The sequence below is a fragment of the Scyliorhinus canicula genome, chromosome 18 (genome assembly GCF_902713615.1).
Source record: "Scyliorhinus canicula chromosome 18, sScyCan1.1, whole genome shotgun sequence".
Classification (NCBI taxonomy): domain Eukaryota; kingdom Metazoa; phylum Chordata; class Chondrichthyes; order Carcharhiniformes; family Scyliorhinidae; genus Scyliorhinus; species Scyliorhinus canicula.
In genome coordinates, this window is record NC_052163.1 from 2,870,990 (window position 1) to 2,889,730 (window position 18,741).

An 18,741-nucleotide genomic window follows, 5' to 3' on the forward strand; every position below is an offset into this window, starting at 1 on the left:
GCAGAGGAAAACTGGACAGGTGAGAGAGAGAGAGAGAGAGAGGGAGCAGTGGTAGTGAGTGAAGGGAGTGAGGGGTAGAGCTCCTGCTGGAGGTCAGAGCTGGGGGTAATGGGGTCCTTGCCAATCAGGCAAATGCAGCCCCAACCATGAGAATGCAGAAACTGTTGCCATGGCAATGCGAGTCAAACATGGCCACTTCCTGAACACTTGGTATTTTCTAAAACTGACAATTGTATATAATATTTGTTCTGCATTGCTTTCAATCTAATTGACCTTGACTGTGAGATACACACAGATCGTGAGGGACTATGAATTCTTTCTCTAGATTGTGAGCTCCTTGTGAATGGATTGATTTTACCACATCACAGAGAATAGAAGGCTAGCTCTCACAATTTATCAAACTCAACACAGCAATTGTTCACCAGCTAACATAGAACACGGCAGTACTCTTACCACTCTCCTCCTCTGATCTTCCCTCTCTCCTCTCTCACTGCCCTCACCCTCCCTCTCTCCCTCCATTCATGTCCCCTTCCACACCTCTCTCTTCCATTAGAGATACAGTCAGTAACACAGGGTGCTGGGGGAGAGGGGTTACTGAGTGACAGTGTGAGGGTGCTGGGGAGAGGGGTTACTGAGTGACAGTGTGAGGGAGCTGGATTAACATCAGGAGAGATACAGTCAGTAACACAGGGTGCTGGGGGGAGGGGTTACTGAGTGACAGTGTGAGGGAGCTGGATTAACATCAGTAGGGATACAGTCAGTAACACAGGGTGCTGGGGGGGGGGGGAGGGGTTACTGAGTGACAGTGTGAGGGAGCTGGGGGGAGAGGGGTTACTGAGTGACAGTGTGAGGGAGCTGGATTAACATCAGTAGAGATACAGTCAGTAACACAGGGTGCTGGGGGGGGGGGGGGAGGGGTTACTGAGTGACAGTGTGAGGGAGCTGGATTAACATCAGTATAGATACAGTCAGTAACACAGGGTGCTGGGGGGGGGGGGAGGGGTTACTGAGTGACAGTGTGAGGGAGCTGGATTAACATCAGTAGAGATACAGGGCGGGATTCTCCGTAGCCCTTCGTAACGCGGGTTGCCTGCGAAAAAAATCGGTGTTAATCACTCCGGCGTCGGGGCCTTCTTTAAGGCCGCTATTCTCCGTTCCCGGAGGGGCTAGCAGCTGACTGACGCGATACGCGTCAGTTTCTCCAGCTGCGGAAGTGGTGAGACCCGGCGTTTTTTGGAGGAGGAGGAGAGAGACAGACCCGGCAGTTGGGGGGGGGGTGGTGTGTTCCGGCATTTTGGGGGGGGGGGGGGTGTTCCGGCATTGGGGGGGGGGGGGGAGGTGTGTTCCGGCATTTTGGGGGGGGGGTTTGGGGGCAGCGGCGGGCAGAGAGGGGGGGCGACGGATGCCCGGGGCCAACGCACCGTCGCCCCCCCCCCCTCTGTACGCCGCTGCCCCCTACCCCAACCCCCCCCTCACCACCCCTACCTCAACCCCCCCTCACCACCCCTACCTCCCTCCCCACCACCCCTACCTCCCTCCCCACCACCCCTACCTCCCTCCCCACCACCCCTACCCCCCTCCAACGCCGGGTCTTCCCCCCCCCCCAACGCCGGGTCCCCCCCCCCCCCCCAACGCCGGGTCCCCCCCCCCCCTCAACGCCGGTACCCACACCCCGTCCCCCTCCCTCTGAAGGCCGGTACCCACACCCCCCCCTCTCTCCTCCTCCCCCCCCTCTCTCCTCCTCCCCCCCCTCTCTCCTCCTCCCCCCCCCTCTCCTCCTCCCCCCCCCTCTCCTCCTCCCCCCCTCCCTCTCTCCTCCTCCCCCCCTCCCTCTCTCCTCCTCCCCCCCCTCTCCTCCTCCCCCCACTCCCTCTCTCCTCCTCCCCCCCTCCCTCTCTCCTCCTCCCCCCCCTCCCTCTCTCCTCCTCCCCCCCTCCCTCTCTCCTCCTCCCCCCCCTCCCTCTCTCCTCCTCCCCCCCCCTTCCTTCCTCTGTTAGTGGGGGGGGGGGGGTGCGGCGTTAGTGGGGGTGTGGGGGTGCGGCGTTGGAGGGGGGTAGGGGTGGTGAAGGGGGTAGGGGTGGTGAAGGGAGGGGGTTGGGGTAGGGGCAGCTGCGTGCAGAGGGGGGGCGACGGTGCGTTGGCCCCGGGCATCCGTCGCCCCCCCTCTCTGCCCGCCGCTGCCCCCAAACCCCCCCGATGCCGCAACCCACCCCCCCGATGGCCGCAACCCACCCCCCCGATGGCCGCAACCCACCCCCCCGATGGCCACAACCCACCCCCCCGATGCCGCAACCCCCCCCCCCGATGCCGCAACCCCCCCCCCCCCGATGCCGCAACCCCCCCCCCCGATGCCGCAACCCACCCCCCCCCATGCCGCAACCCACCCCCCCCATGCCGCAACCCACCCCCCCCCCGATGCCGCAACCCACCCCCCCCGATGCCGCAACCCACACCCCCCCCCCGATGCCGCAACCCACCCCCCCCCCGATGCCGCAACCCACCCCCGACACTGAACGGCGTCAACCATCATCAATGGTTGACGCCGTTTTAAATCAACTGTGATTTTCGCCGACGTGACCCATGGCCACGTCGGCGGGACTTTGGCCCATCCGGGCCGGAGATTTAAGGTCAGTGCAAAAAAAATGAAATCCCGCCGGCGCCAGCTGTTTTCACAGGCTGCCGGCGGGATTTGCACAACGCCGGTTTTTTACCGGCGGGAGAATTCGAAAACCTGCGGGAGCGGAAATAACGCCGCTTCCCGCCAATTCTCCGACCCTGCGTGGGGTCGGAGAATCCCGCCCACAGTCAGTAACACAGGGTGCTGGGGGGAGAGGGGTTACTGAGTGACAGTGTGAGGGAGCTGGATTAACATCAGTCGAGATACAGTCAGTAACACAGGGTGCTGGGGGGAGAGGGGTTACTGAGTGACAGTGTGAGGGAGCTGGATTAACATCAGTAGAGATACAGTCAGTAACACAGGGTGCTGGGGGAGAGGGGTTACTGAGTGACAGTGTGAGGGAGTTGGATTAACATCAGTAGAGATACAGTCAGTTACACAGGGTGTTGGGGGAGAGGGGTTACTGAGTGACAGTGTGAGGGAGCTGGATTAACATCAGTAGAGATACAGTCAGTTACACAGGGTGTTGGGGGAGAGGGGTTACTGAGTGACAGTGTGAGGGAGCTGGATTAACATCAGTAGAGATACAGTCAGTAACACAGGGTGTTGGGGGAGAGGGGTTACTGAGTGACAGTGTGAGGGAGCTGGATTAACATCAGTAGAGATACAGTCAGTAACACAGGGTGTTGGGGGAGAGGGGTTACTGAGTGACAGTGTGAGGGAGCTGGGGGGAGAGGGGTTACTGAGAGACAGTGTGAGGGAGCTGGATTAACATCAGTAGAGATACAGTCAGTAACACAGGATGCTGGGGGGAGAGGGGTTACTGAGTGACAGTGTGAGGGAGCTGGGGGAGAGGGGTTACTGAGTGACAGTGTGAGGGTGCTGGGGGAGAGGGGTTACTGAGTGACAGTGTGAGGGAGCTGGATTAACATCAGTAGAGATACAGTCAGTAACACAGGGTGCTGGGGGGAGAGGGGTTACTGAGTGACAGTGTGAGGGAGCTGAATTAACATCAGTAGAGATACAGTCAGTAACACAGGGTGCTGGGGGAGAGGGGTTACTGAGTGACAGTGTGAGGGAGCTGGATTAACATCAGTAGAGATACAGTCAGTAACACGGGGAACTAACTCACACCAAGTCCTAATCTCTTACCCACCCATTACCAACAAACTCTCACCAAGTCTTGCTCTTATACAGTTTGCACCTGCTATGTTAGCTTTTATTGGTAGAGGAATTGAGTTTCGGAGCCATGAGGTGATGTTGCAGTTGTACAAAACTCTGGTGCGGCCGCATTTGGAGTATTGCGTGCAGTTCTGGTCGCCACATTATAGGAAGGATGTGGAAGCATTGGAAAGGGTACAGAGGAGATTTACAAGGATGTTGCCTGGTATGGAGGGAAGATCTTACGAGGAAAGGCTGAAGGACTTGAGGCTGTTTTCGTTAGAGAGAAGAAGGTTAAGAGGTGACTAAATTGAGGCATACAAGATGATCAGAGGATTAGATAGGGTGGACATCGAGAGCCTTTTTCCTCGGATGGTGATGTCCAGCACGAGGGGACATAGCTTTAAATTGAGGGGAGATAGATATAGGACAGATGTCAGAGGTAGGTTCTTTACTCAGAGAGTAGTAAGGGCGTGGAATGCCCTGCCTGCAACAGTAGTGGACTCGCCAACACTAAACGCATTCAAATGGTCATTGAATAGACATATGGATGATAAGGGAATAGTGTAGATGGGCTTTAGAGGGGTTTCACAGGTCGGCGCAACATCGAGGGCCGAAGGGCCTGTACTGCGCTGTAATGTTCTATGTTCTATGTTTCCCAGATAAGTTGCTTCTTGATTTTCTGGGTGGCAGGGCGGCCTCACGGCACCAAGGTCCCAGGTTTGATCCCAGCCCCAGGTCACTGTCCGTGTGCAGTTTGCATAGTCTCCTTGTGTCTGTGTGGATCTCACCTTCACAACACAAAATGATGTGCAGGGTAGGTGAATTGGCCACCCTAAATTGCCCTTTAATTGAAAAAAAAAGAATTGGGTACACTAAATTTATATTAAAAATGCTACATCTTGATTATAAATTTCCCAACCTTGCTTTCAAATCTCCACATGGCTTCCCTGCTCCCTGTATCTGGGATCGCTTCCCCCCCCCCCCCCCCCCTCTCCGGCCACTGCCCTCCTCCACCTCTGGCCTCTGCCACATGCCTGATTTTTATTGCTTCAATATTGTTGGCCGTGCCTCCAGCTGCCTGTGTTCCAGCTTTGGAATTCCTTCCTTAAACCCCTCGGCTTTGCCTTCCTCTCTCCATCTTTAAGATGTTCCTTGAAACCTCCCTCTCTGGCCAGGATTTTGGAGATGTGAGCTGCTATCCCCCAATGTGCCTTGGTGTTAATTTCTTTTCATTAGTTCTGTTATTAGACCTTGGCCTGTAATACATCATTTAGTGCCCCAGATAAATACAGGTTATTGTTATTCTGTGACCAAATAGAAACCTTCTTTGTTTTGCGTAAAATCCTAAATCTCACTCAGATTAACGAGATAATCCAGTAAAGTAGCTAATCCTTTGCCAAGACATTCACTGTTTGAATAACTCTGTGTCCGTTCCTGTCTGATGCTTCATTGTTACAAACAATCGCTGATTATTAATTATCTCCCCCGGGGCAGAGTTTATCCCATTTTCACTTTGATTTCTCTACATTCCCTAATGCTGCAAATCGCACCCCACTAGCTTTACATTTCATGTCTCTTCATTTTCATTCAGAATTAAATTTTTCATTAGTGTGAGGGATGTGAGTGCAGAGGAAATATAATATCCTCCACCTTTTTACATCAATTGGCAGCACGGGGTTAGATACAGAATAAAGCTCCCTCTACATTGTTTCCATCAAACACTCCCAGGACAGGAACAGCACGGGGTTCGATACAGAGTAAAGCTCCCTCTACACTGTTCCCATCAAACACTCACAGGACAGGTACAGCACGGGGTTCGATACAGAGTAAAGCTCCCTCTACACTGTTCCCATCAAACACTCCCAGGACAGGTACAGCACGGGGTTAGATACAGAGTAAAGCTCCCTTTACACTGTCCTCATCAAACACTCCCAGGACAGGTACAGCACGGGGTTAGATACAGAGTAAAGCTCCCTCTACACTGTCCCCATCAAACACTCCCAGGACAGGTACAGCACGGGGTTAGATACAGCGTAAAGCTCCCTCTACACTGTATCTCATCAAACATTCCCAGGACAGGTATAACACGGGGTTAGATACAGAGTAAAGCTCCCTCTACACTGTATCCCATCAAACATTCCCAGGACAGGTACAGCACGGGGGTAGATACAGAGTAAAGCTCCCTCTACACTGTCCCCATCAAACATTCCCAGGACAGGTACAGCACGGGGTTAGATACAGAGTAAAGCTCCCTCTACACTGTCCCCATCAAACACTCCCAGGACAGGTACGGCACAGGGTTAGATACAGAGTAAAGCTCCCTCTACACTGTCCCCATCAAACACTCCCAGGACAGGTACAGCACAGGGTTAGATACAGAGTAAAGCTCCCTCTACACTGTCCCCATCAAACATTCCCAGGACAGGTACTGCAAGGGGTTAGATACAGAGTAAAGCTCCCTCTCCACTGACCCCATCAAAAACTCCCAGGACAGGAACAGCACGGGGTTAGATCCAACCTCACCCCAACCTCGCTCCAACCTCACCCCAACCTCGCCCCAACCTCACCCCAACCTCGCCCCAACCTCACCCCAACCTCGCTCCAACCTCGCTCCAACCTCACCCCAACCTCACCCCAACCTCGCTCCAACCTCACCCCAACCTCGCCCCAACCTCACCCCAACCTCGCTCCAACCTCACTCCAACCTCACCCCAACCTCGCCCCAACCTCACCCCAACCTCACCCCAACCTCGCCCCAACGTCACCCCACCCTCACCCCAACCTCGCCCCAACCTCGCCCCAACCTCACCCCAACCTCACCCCAACCTCGCTCCAACCTCGCCCCAACCTCACCCCAACCTCGCCCCAACCTCGCCCCAACCTCGCTCCAACCTCGCCCCAACCTCACCCCAACCTCGCTCCAACCTCGCCCCAACCTCACCCCAACCTCACCCCAACCTCGCCCCAACCTCGCTCCAACCTCGCCCCAACCTCTCCCCAACCTCACCCCAACCTCGCTCCAACCTCGCCCCAACCTCGCCCCAACCTCGCTCCAACCTCACCCCAACCTCGCCCCAACCTCACCCCAACCTCGCCCCAACCTCGCTCCAACCTCACCCCAACCTCGCCCCAACCTCGCCCCAACCTCGCTCCAACCTCGCCCCAACCTCTCCTCAACCTCCACTCAACCTTGCCCCAACCTTGCCCCAACCTCACCCCAACCTTTCCCCAACCTCACCCCAACCTCGCCCCAACCTCACCCCAACCTCACCCCAACCTCGCCCCAACCTCGCTCCAACCTCGCTCCAACCTCGCTCCAACCTCACCCCAACCTCACCCCAACCTCGCCCCAACCTCACCCCAACCTCGCTCCAACCTCACCCCAACCTCACCCCAACCTCGCCCCAACCTCTCCCCAACCTCGCCCCAACCTCACCCCAACCTCGCCCCAACCTCACCCCAACCTCGCTCCAACCTCACCCCAATCTCACCCCAACCTCACCCCAATCTCACCCCAACCTCGCTCTAACCTCACCCCAACCTCGCCCCAACCTCACCCCAACCTCGCTCCAACCTCACCCCAACCTCACCCCAACCTCGCTCCAACCTCGCCCCAACCTCGCCCCAACCTCACCCCAATCTCGCCCCAACCTCGCTCCAACCTCGCTCCAACCTCGCTCCAACCTCACCCCAACCTCGCCCCAACCTCACCCCAACCTCGCCCCAACCTCACCCCAACCTCTCCCCAACCTCACCCCAACCTCGCCCCAACCTCACCCCAACCTCACCCCAACCTCGCTCCAACCTCGCTCCAACCTCGCTCCAACCTCACCCCAACCTCGCTCCAACCTCGCCCCAACCTCACCCCAACCTCACCCCAACCTCGCTCCAACCTCGCCCCAACCTCGCCCCAACCTCGCCCCAACCTCGCCCCAACCTCACCCCAACCTCGCCCCAACCTCACCCCAACCTCGCTCCAACCTCACCCCAACCTCACCCCAACCTCGCTCTAACCTCACCCCAACCTCGCCCCAACCTCACCCCAACCTCGCTCCAACCTCACCCCAACCTCACCCTAACCTCGCTCCAACCTCGCCCCAACCTCGCCCCAACCTCACCCCAACCTCACCACAACCTCGCTCCAACCTCATCCCAACCTCACCCCAACCTCCCCCCAACCTCGCCCCAACCTCGCCCCAACCTCGCTCCAACCTCGCCCCAACCTCACCCCAACCTCACCCCAACCTCGCCCCAACCTCGCTCCAACCTCATCCCAACCTCACCCCAACCTCCCCCCAACCTCGCCCCAACCTCGCCCCAACCTCGCTCCAACCTCGCCCCAACCTCACCCCAACCTCACCCCAACCTCGCCCCAACCTCGCTCCAACCTCACCCCAACCTCACCCCAACCTCCACTCAACCTCGCCCCAACCTTGCTCCAACCTCGCCCCAACCTCGCTCCAACCTCACCCCAACCTCACCCCAACCTCCACTCAACCTCGCCCCAACCTCGCTCCAACCTCGCCCCAACCTCACCCCAACCTCACCCCAACTTCGCCCCAACCTCGCTCCAACCTCGCCCCAACCTCTCCCCAACCTCCACTCAACCTCGCCCCAACCTTGCTCCAACCTCACCCCAACCTCACCCCAACCTCGCTCCAACCTCACCCCAACCTCACCCCAACCTCGCCCTAACCTCACCCCAACCTCACCCCAACCTCACCCCAACCTCACCCCATTCTCGCCCCAACCTCACCCCAACCTCGCCCCAACCTCGCCCCAACCTCGCCCCAACCTCGCTCCAACCTCGCTCCAACCTCCCCCCAACCTCACCCCAACCTCGCCCCAACCCCACCCCAACCTCACCACAACCTCGCTCCAACCTCGCTCCAACCTCCCCCCAACCTCACCCCAACCTCGCCCCAACCCCACCCCAACCTCGCCCCAACCTCGCTCCAGCCTCACCCCAGCCTCACCCCAACCTCGCCCCAACCTCGCCCCAACCTCACCCCAACCTCGCTCCAACCTCACCCCACCCTCGCCCCACCCTCGCTCCCCCTTCCAACCTCGCCTCACCCTTGCCCCACCCTTGCCCCACCCTCGCTCCCCCTTCCAACCTCACCCCACCCTTGCCCCACCCTCGCCCCCATCCTCGCTCCTACATCAAGGCACCAGAGGTGTCAATCACCCTGGATTACCCCACCCCTGGAGTGGGACTTGAGCCGATGACATCCTGATTGATTGGTGAGAGAACTACCCCCTTAGTCAGCTGGTCCTCCACCTGCTTCTGATGCTCTTAAACCCCGCGTTTGTAACTTTTAGATCCAATAACTTTCTTCCCTACTGTCAAGATGTAAGTTTATTTAGACTCATGGAGCTGTTTTGAAGTTAATTTTAATTGTTCATGTTCACATATTTTTACATCATTGTCAGCATCATTTAAGATGCATCTGGACAGATATATGAACGGGCGGGAACAGAGGGAAGTAGATCCTTGGAAAATAGGCGACAGGTTTAGATAAAGGATCTGGATCGGCGCAGGCTGGGAGGGCCGAAGGGCCTGTTCCTGTGCTGTAATTGTCTTTGTTCTTTGTTCTATTTGAGGAACTCTGCAGCCTCTGATGATATCCCCTGTGGCGCTCGTGTGGACTCTGATCAGCCCTGCATGTTCCTGATTGACCCCAGGACCCCAGTCCAGGCTATTCATGCACAATCTCACTCATTGATCGGGAGGATTGGCCTTTGCTGAATCATCCCAATAAAGAAAAGAATTGGAATAATTGTCCCATTAATGGATCAGAGAAACAACTTTCTTACACCAGTCCTTATGAGCTGATACGTGGACGGGCACACAAGCCTGTTTCTACTCTGACTCCATTGCAAGGAGTTTCGGAAGCTTCTCGGAGGAATTAAACTTTCTGATTAAAATTCCTTTGTTCTTACGGATGGAAGCCAGCCAGGCAGAGAACGTCCTCTGCTTCCTCACTCTGAACACACTCTCATTCCCTCTCACGTGGAGGATCTGGAGATTGGAGTTTCAGGGTCAGAGGGGAGAGGAGACGCCCCCCCCCAGTGAGCAGGTTAATAGGCAGTACTCTAACCCCACACCCCTGAACATATCAGCATTATTGGGTCACAAAGCCACTGGAATGGGCAGCTCCATATCTGCTGCTCCTTCTAGATGGTAGAGGTTGTGGGTTTGGAAGGTGCTGCAGTGCAACTTGTAGATGGTACACACGGCTGCCACTCTTCGTCAGTGGTGGAGGGTTTGAATGTTTGTGGAAGGGGGACCAATCAAGTGGGGCTGCTTTGTCCTGGATGGTGTCAAGTTTCTTGAGTGTTGCTGGAGCTGCACTCATCCAGGCAAGTGGAGAGTAGATGGTGGGCTGCTTTGGGGAGTCAGGAGGTGAGTTGCCCTCCGCAGGATTCCCAGCCTCTGACCTGCTCTTGTACAAAGAATAAAGAACAAAGGAAAGTACAGCACAGGAACAGGCCCTTCGGCCCTCCAAGCCTGTGCCGACCATGCTGCCCGTCTAAACTAAAATCTTCTACACTTCCGGGATCGGTATCCCTCTATTCCCATCCTATTCATGTATTTGTCAAGATGCTCCTTAAACCACCACCTCCTCCGGCAGCGAGTTCCAGGCACCCACTACCCTCTGTGTGAAAAAACTTGCGTCGTACATCTCCTCTAAACCTTGCCCCTCACACCTTAAACCTATGTCCCCTAGTAATTGACCCCTCGACCCTGGGGAAAAGCCTCTGACTATCCACTCTGTCTATGCCCCTCATAATTTTGTAGACCTCTATCAGGTTGCCCCTCAACCTCCGTCATTCCAGTGAGAACAAACCGAGTTTATTCAACCTCTCCTCATAGCTAATGCCCTCCATACCAGGCAACATCCTGGTAAATCTCTTCTGGACCCTCTCCAAAGCCTCCACATCCTTCTGGTAGTGTGGCGACCAGAATTGAACACTATATTCCAAGTGTGGCCTAACTAAGGTTCTATACAGCTAAGGCCCAAAACCAAACTAAATAAACATGTTGAGGGGGGGGGGGGGGCGGGCGCAGTTACCACTACGAAGATGCTTACCTGTAAATATGTATGTTAATTTTTGCGTGTTTGTTTGTTTTTTTTTTGTTCTTTTTCTCTCCTAACAATTTGTAATTTGTTCAATATAAAATATGAAAACTGAATAAAAACATTTATAAAAAAAAAACTAAGGTTCTATACAGCTGCAACATGACTTGCCAATTCTTATACTCAATGCCCTGGCCAATGAAGGCAAGCATGCCGTATGCCTTCTTGACTACCTTCTCCACCTGTGTTGCCCCTTTCAGTGACCTGTGGACCTGTACACCTAGATCTCTCTGACTGTCAATACTCTTGAGGGTTCGACCATTCACTGTATATTCCCTCCCTGCATTAGACCTTCCAAAATGCATTACCTCACATTTGTCCAGATTAAACTCCATCTGCCATCTCTTCGCCCAAGTCTCCAAACGATCTAAATCCTGCTGTATCCTCTGACAGTCTTCATCGCTATCCGCAATTCCACCAACCTTTGTGTCGTCCGCTAACTTACTAATCAGACCAGTTATATTTTCCTCCAAATCATTTATATTACCACGAACAGCAAAGGTCCCAGCACTGATCCCTGCGGAACACCATTAGTCACGGCCCTCCAATTAGAAAAGCACCCTTCCATTGCTACTCTCTGCGTTCTATGACCTAGCCAGTCTTGTATCCATCTTGCCAGCTCACCTCTGATCCCGTGTGACTTCACCTTTTGTACCAGTCTGCCATGAGGGACCTTGTCAAAGGCCTTACTGAAGTCCATATAGACAACATCCACTGCCCTACATGCTTCAATCACCTTTGTGACTTCCTCGAAAAACTCTATCAAGTTAGTAGTCACGGTATTAATATGCAAAAATAAATGCAACATATTGCTGGAAATCTGAGATAATGCTTGATAAACGCAGCGTATGTGGAGAGAGAAACAGTTTGTTTTCCCTTTTTAAAAATAAATTTAGAGTACCCAATTAATTTTATCCAATTAAGGGGCAATTTAGCGTGGCCAATCCACCTACCCTGCACATCTTTGGGTTGTGGGGGTGAGACCCACACAGACACGGGGAGAATGTGCAAACTCCACACGGACAGTGACCCGCGGCCGGAATCGAACCTGGGACCTCAGTGCCGTGAGGCAGCAGTGCTAACCACTGTGCCACCGTGCTGCCCCTCTTCATGTCTCCTTCAGTAGCCCAGTCAAATTTTATTCGCTGACACTCCTGTGTTACACCATAGGACGTTTTTTTCTGTGTTATTGAAGCTATAGAAATGCAGGTCGTTGTTGATGTTGGGCCTCATCCCTAAAGCTTGAACGGACTGTCTGATTCTGCAGTTCTCCATCCGGACAGTAGATGGTGGTGTGGCTCCATGTAGCTTGCAGTCACTGGACAGACTGTGCAGCTTCTTTTGGGGGTGGGTTTGTTAAAATTTTGGGGGCATCCCCCACCCCTCCACAATCATATTACTACAGGACCCCCCCCCCACCCTGGACTTCCCTACCCTCCCCACCCTGAGACGCACAAATGTACCTGGAGCACTGGGATCTGGGCTCCACGGACTGCGTGCAGTCCCAGTCCTGTCCACTGCAGCCTCTGTGGCGCTGCAGGCCAATCGGATTGTCCAGACCTCCCGCTGACGTGGGTACCCCTACCGAGTGAGGGGCTGGGCATGGGGGAGTGTGGATGGCAGGGAGGAGACACTGCCATCCCATCCCTGGCAAAGATCCTGGCCCCTCAGCTGAATGGGGTCATCAGGAAGCGTTGGCGCGATTTTGTTCTTTCAGATGTGATGGGCCGGTAGGATTTTGTGGTTCCATTTGGGATTTTGGGCAGTCTTGTTGCCGATTTGGAGGCTCTGCTGCCCAACGTGAGGCCCAACACTGACATTGCTGTCTGGAGCCTGGTGACTGCCTATTCCTCGCAGCCAACAATTCCCCAGTCTCCCCACCTCTCTCTCTCTCTCTCTCTGATTCTGCCTCTCCCTTTCTCTCCCTACTGTCTCTCTCTGTCTATCTCTCATTCACTGTCTTGTTTCTCTGTCTCTTATTAGCTTTGTTTAGCATTTACCTCTCTGTCTCTCTCTGTCTCTCTATCCCTATCTCTCTCTCTCCCTCCTTGTCTTCCTCTGTCTTGTGCTCAAGGTTTTCACCGAATCCAGCTCCGGCTGTGAACATTCACAATGAATATCACTTTGTGTTTTCCCACTTCTAGTGGAAGGACATTAATTTGATTTGATTTATTGTCACATGTACTGAAGTACAGTGAAAAGTATTTTCCTGCGGCCGAGGGAACGTACACAGTCCGTACATAGTAGACAAAAGAATAATCAACAGAGAACATTGACAAATGGTACATCGACAAACAGTGATTGGTTACAGTGCGGAACAAGGGGCCAAGCAAAGCAAATACATGAGCAAGAGCAGCATAGGGCGTCGTGAATAGTGTTCTTACAGGGAACAGATCAGTCCGAGGGGGTGTCGTTGAGGAGTCTTGTAGCTGTGGGGAAGAAGCTGTTCTATGTCTGGATGTGGGGGGTCTTCAGACTTCTGTACCTTCTGTCTGATGGAAGGGTCTGGAAGAAGGCAATGCCTGGGTGGGAGGGGTCTCTGATAATGCTGTCTGCCTTCCTGAGGCAGCGGGAGGTGTAGACAGAATCAATGTGGGGGTGGCAAGCTTGTGTGATGCGTTGGGCTGAGTTCACCACTCTCTGCAGTTTGTTGCGACCTTGGGCCGAGCAGTTGCCATACCAGGCTGAGATGCAGTCGGATAGGCTGCTCTCTATGCCACATGTGTCGAAGTTTGTGAGAGTCGATGCAGACATGCCGAATATCTTTAGCTTCCGTAGGAAGTAGAGACGTTGTTGGGCTTTCTTGACTGTTGCATCAACGTGAATGGACCAGGACAGACTGTTGGTGATGGTGACCCCCAGGAACTTAAAGCTATCGACCAGCCCCACTTCGGAGCCATTGATACAGACAGGAGTGTGTGTCGTGCTGCACTTCCTGAAGTCGATGATCAGTTCCTTGGTCTTTCTAACATTTAGAAATGGGGCCTGAGACAGACGTTCAGTCATTCGAACACGGCGACATGCAGGACCCTGACCCTGAGGGTGATATTCAAACATTTCACTCTGACAGTTTACAGAGACATGGAATCCAGGCCAGGCAAGTGGTGGGAAACAAACAAAACACACTTCCCTTCTCCTCTACTGGACATCAAAGAACACAAACACCCACTTCAACAAAGACATCCTGACACCAACAATATCGCCCCGGTTGTGAGGAATTCAGCGTGGAAAATACCTAAGGGAATTCAATCCTTAAACCACAAAGGGTTAATGAGGGTCAATCTAAAAATCACAGGCGTGATTCAGCGACTGCGTCGCTCCCAGCACGGATTGGGGTGAATAGCGGGAGAGGACAACATCGAGGTTCACACCAGCCGTGAACCATTTTGTGATTGACCTGGTCCGCCCCCGATGACCTGTTCTTGTAGCCACAGTATTATTGTGGCTAGTCCAGTTTCTGATCAATGGTAACCCCCAGGATGTTGATTGTGGGGGATTCAGCGATAGTGAATCACTCTTCTTGATCTTCCGTGATTTATTGCTACGTCAAGGAGTGTCCTGAGGATGCACATCGGAGACGGAGGCAGCCCACTGCTTACCGCGCCCTGTGGCCTTCGACCTGTGGCCTTCGACCTGTGGCCTTCGACCTGTGGCCTTCGACGCCCTTGGCGGACGTCCCCTGGAGGGCCTGGAGTGGGGGGTGCCCAGGCTGATATACCGGTATCACTGGCATCGCCGTGCCACCCTGTTCTGCCCGCTGCCCTGTCAGGAGGGGGAGGGGGAGTTGGAAGAAATAGAGACTGCCTTGCTCTCCTTGTTGGCAGGCCCCAGGTTGGGCTCCAGCACCTCCTCCTCCCTGAGGGTGCCCGTAGGGCCCTGGGGGTCGCAATGGGACAGAGGAGCATCTGGAGTCAGCTCCAGAGGCCTCTGTGTCATCTGGCACTGCCAGTCCTGGCGGCTCCCTGTTGCCCGCACCATAGTGTCGATACACTGACCGATGCTCCTTAGTGACTGGGCCGTGCTCTGCAGAGCCTCGGCAATGTCCACCTGCGTCTGGGACACGTCCCTCAGCGACTGGGTCATGATGTCAAGGTCCTCAGCCGCGGTCGTCACAGACTGAGCCTTCGACACCACCTCTCAAGTCGCAGACGTCACGCTCCAGGTTTTCCATTGCGGTTGACACCCCAACAGTGTTGGCCTCAGTGCCACGGTTTGGCAGCACCATCGCCTGCGTCTGAAGCCTTTGGGGCTCCTCCAATTGGCCTTGCAGTCGCTGGACTGTGGCTGACACCCCTCGAGGAATCTCACGGCTGTATCCTATCATCTGCATCAGCTCTGGGAGAACCTTTCCCAGATGCTCGGTCTCTGGCTGAGACCCAGCTGAGTCCTGGGATCCAGCTGACTGTTGTCTCCTTTGGATGTTCCTGCCTCCACCTGATATGTATCAGCAACAATGTGGTGCTGAGCAGATTGTGCCCCCGAACCCTGTCCACTGATATCACCCACCAAGGTGTGTGTCTCTGCACTGGTGGAAGGTGCGGGTGATGGCTGTGATGCCTCACCAGTGGTCTGCTCAGAGCTCTCCTCCGTGGTGGTCTCTCGGGTGACGGGGGTGGGGGATGTCGGGGATGGGGGTAGAGAACGGCTCCCGATGGCCAGGCCTCATCAGATGGTGATCCTGCGAGACAATCGACTTGTGGTCAGAGAGGGAAGGATCATTTTGTTTGACATGAACAACTCACTTGAGACGGGTCATCTGGGTAAAGGGGCAGATGGCATCCTCACCCATGCTGCGCAGGCCAACCTCGCTGTCAGCGGCTGCTCTCTCCTTGGTCAACCCTGCGATCTCCGGGGACCCTTCCTTGACGAGGGTGAGGACTCAAATCTCTGGTACTCTGCCCCTATCTTGGCCCATTCCTGCTTATTATGGGCTGTCTTCTCCTGCAGGAACTAAGAAAGGACATCGTGAGCTGCACGCTTGATGGGCCGGGGGTGGACTATACCAGGTGGCATGTGTGGGCACCGCACCTGGACATGGAGGGGTTGTGTTGGTGGGTGCTGGGAGGTTCTGAGGAACAAGCACAAAGTTCGGATGGTGGGAGGGTGCGAGGTGTCAAACAGCGGATTGGGTTTTCTGGGGTGGAAGACAGAACTGATGCCAGGAGAGAAGGGGTAACTTACCCTTGCAGCTCAGTGGAGATTGTTGACTGGGAGTGAGTGGTGAGGGAGTGTTTAAACGCAGCTCCCCCTTGTTAGCAGCGCGACACTGAGGCGCAAATCAGACGCTGAGGGAGCCAGTAATGCCGAGAATCTTGTGGGTGCCCATTTGTGGCACTAAGTGGCGTTGAATACGGGCCCAATCTCGCCAACGTGCCCATCGTGCAACACCCACAGAAACCAGACCTTAACTTCAGCCCGCTGAATCTGTAACTCAGCGTGAATCAGGGACTGTCCCAATTCATCCTCATTTCAAAGACACCTAATGGCAGCGGGTAGTTCGAGATGAAGAATTGGATTTGACTGACACAAGGGTAACTAATTTAAAACAGTTCATTCTGTAAAACTCATTCCTTACATTTCTATGAGCAAAACATTCATTGACAGCAACAGGTGAGAGATAATTAGAGTTTAATGAGCTGGTGACTATCATTCAATATATTTAAGACAGATTTGAGGTCTCTGGGGGAATTCTGGGAGACAGGGAGCGGCCAAGATGGTCTTGAATGTTGGAGCAGCGTCAACAGGCCTGATGGTCAACTCGTGCTCCGGTTTCACATGATCCAATTTTCTCTCCAATATTCATACACAAATCTTTGGAGATGGCAGGACAAGATGTGAAGCAGATCGAGACACCGAGGATTTAAGCCAGGACGTTCTGCTAGGAATAAGGTAACTCATTCATTCAGTTAACGTGGAGAGATTGGAGAATCTGGGATTGTTCTTAGAAAAGCTCAGAAGTCCTGAGAAGGTAAATCCAAAAGAAGTTCAACTTGACAACAAAAGTAAAGTCCGCAGCGCGGGTTATAGTCCCAAAGTCCCAAGCGGGATTCCTGGTCTCGCCGGGCCCAATCCGGCTGGCTTTTAGGAGCCGATTTCTATGAGCTCCGACTGATGGTCTCTGCGGGGAACACGCATTCCATGTGTCCCAGAGGGAGATCAATTGTCCCCGTGGGTCTCATGAAGTTTATTACAGAACAAGAGTTCGCTACTGTAGCTCGGTACGGGTGGCAATAAATCTAAATCTACATTCTCCGTACTCGTGTTGATGATCAGCCTTTCTATCCCATCATTCCACCAATGGGACATCACTGCCCCAAGTCACATGGAGCAGCGTCGCACGGGAAGACGAGCGGCTTTGACAGATCTTGGTAATGTGTAAACAGTTTTGAAGATAGTAGTTGTCACTTTACCCTGGCGAGTGCGCCCACTTCAGGCACTTTCCGCGCCCGTTTCTGGTGTTTTTAGAAGCTGGGTGTGGAGGTGCCAACAGGGTCACCAGGTTCAGGATGGACTTTCCAATATCCTTGCCAAGCCCAAGGATCAACCTCAGCTCTGTCGCGTCCCCAGGTGTGGGGTCTCCTTTGTTGGCCCGCACCATTTCCTCCACCGGGTATTTCAAGGACGTGATCTCTTTCACCCAGAAGACACACTTGCCCCTTTTTAGGCGACAGGCATGTTGGAAAACCATTGAAGGATCTCTTCTAAGTTTTCCAGGTATTCCTTTTCCATGGCACCTGTAATAAGGGCATTGTCCAGGTAGACAGCCACCTTGGGCAGCCCTTGAAGGATATTTTCCATCACCCGCTGGAAAATTGCACTCGCTGATGGCACCCTGAATGGAATGTAACGCTTCCCGTACCAGCCTCCCCAAACAGGCGCTGGAATGTGGCGACTAGGGGCTTTTCACAGTAACTTAATTGAAGTCAACTCGTGACAATAAGCGATTTTCATTTCATTTTCATTTTCGATGTGGGTGTACTTGTTATGTCCGCTGTGGGTGTCGACGGGGACATATTATTTTCCAGACGTCACGTTGAACTCCAGCTGGAGGCTGTGTAGGTTTGTGAATGAGTGGCCCCCCAGCTGATATATACAGATCCTCTACGTGTGGCTTGGGCCACCGGTCCAAGCAGGAGGCACTGTTGACTGCCTTTTTATATGATGCCAAATTTCTCCAACCCATTTCGTTCATCATCCACAATCGACCGCAGAGCGTATGGGACCAGACGGCACGGTGGCACAGTGGTTAGCACTGCTGCCTCACAGCACCAGAGACCCAGGTTCAATGCCGACCTGGGGTGACTGTGTAGAATCTGCACGTTCTCCCCCTGTGTGCGAGGGTTTCCTCCCACAGTCCAAAGATGTGCAGGTTAGGTGAATTGGCCATGATAAATTACCCTTAGTGTCCAAAAGGATAGGTGGGGTTACGGGGATAGGGCAGGAGAGCGGGCCAAGGCAGGGTTCTCCTTCAGAGGGTCAGTGCAAACACGATGGGTCGAATGGCCTCCTTCTGTACTGTAGGGATTCTATGATCTAAAATATTTTGGCTGGGCCTCTGGATCAATGTAGATATTCAGCAGGTTTCTCCGACCCCCCCCCCCCCCGCCGGGTTGGAGAATACCTGGGGGGTGGGACGAGAATCAAGCCACACCGCCTCGCGCCGGCTGCCGTATTCTCTGGCACTGGTTTTCGGGCGGGGGGGGGTTCACGCCACGCTGGTCGGGGGCTGTTGGCAGCGGCCCCCCCGGCAAATCGCCAGGCCCCGATGGGCCGAGCGGCTGCCTGTTTTTGGCCAGTCCCGCCTGGGTGAATCACTCA